Genomic DNA, 742 nt, shown 5'->3' with positions numbered 1-742 from the left:
GGGCCCAACCTGCTGAGCCCAGCCGACGAGGACCTGCTCCCGCTGGAGGCCATGCTGGAGGTGGCTGAGAAGGTACGCTGTACTGAGCAGCCGGCTGCAGCCTTCCCGGCCCGTCAGAGCTTGGCTGCTCAGGGGTCTCTGGATGCCTCCTCCCTTGAGCAAATGCTGCTGGGGTGGCTGCCTGGAAGAGCAGCCCCACAGCCACAGCCTTCTGCGCAGAGGCAAGGCTCAGGAGTGGGAAAGGCTGCTCGGTCCGTTTTCAGGCAGCTGGGTTGAGACCAAGGGTTTGATGTGTGCAGGTGAAGGTGCTGGTGGAGTTTCTGGTGGAGAACTGCAGGGACGTCTTTGGGGAGGAGACAACTGACCTTTCCTGCCCACCAGCCGAGGAGTCGCCAGCCCCCACGGAGAGATCCAGCGGTAAGAGGAGGGACCGAGGGTTGTGACAGGCTGGGGCTTGCGACGCCAGAAACCTCAGCGTGGTTTCTGGCGGGGCTGGGCATCGAGTGCTGTCCTCTCAGCCCCGCTTGTCCCGTCGCCTCTGTTTGGCCACTGCCTCTCGGGGCATGAACGGTTTGCTCTGCAAGATGAGCTGAAGCCTGCAGACAGGGCATCAGAGGGCTGAACACAGAAGTGGTGTAGGGCTCCGGGTGGGTTTTGCTTGAGCTGTTTTTTACTTCCACAAAGTCACTTTGCTGCACACGCTTTTTCTTTCTAGATCTGCGTTTGGAAGAGCCAAGTGTCC

The 742-nt window shown here is 60.6% G+C and overlaps 1 long non-coding RNA gene across 1 annotated transcript; it reads left to right on the top strand.

The window, feature by feature from the left end:
• Nucleotides 1–742, top strand: LOC143159112 (uncharacterized). The gene is made up of 3 exons (XR_012995110.1): nucleotides 1–72; nucleotides 300–417; nucleotides 716–742. It is a non-coding gene; the product is annotated as an uncharacterized LOC143159112 (long non-coding RNA).

The sequence above is a fragment of the Aptenodytes patagonicus genome, chromosome 3 (assembly GCF_965638725.1).
Source record: "Aptenodytes patagonicus chromosome 3, bAptPat1.pri.cur, whole genome shotgun sequence".
Classification (NCBI taxonomy): Eukaryota; Metazoa; Chordata; class Aves; order Sphenisciformes; family Spheniscidae; genus Aptenodytes; species Aptenodytes patagonicus.
This window is presented reverse-complemented; position numbering and strand designations above follow the sequence as displayed.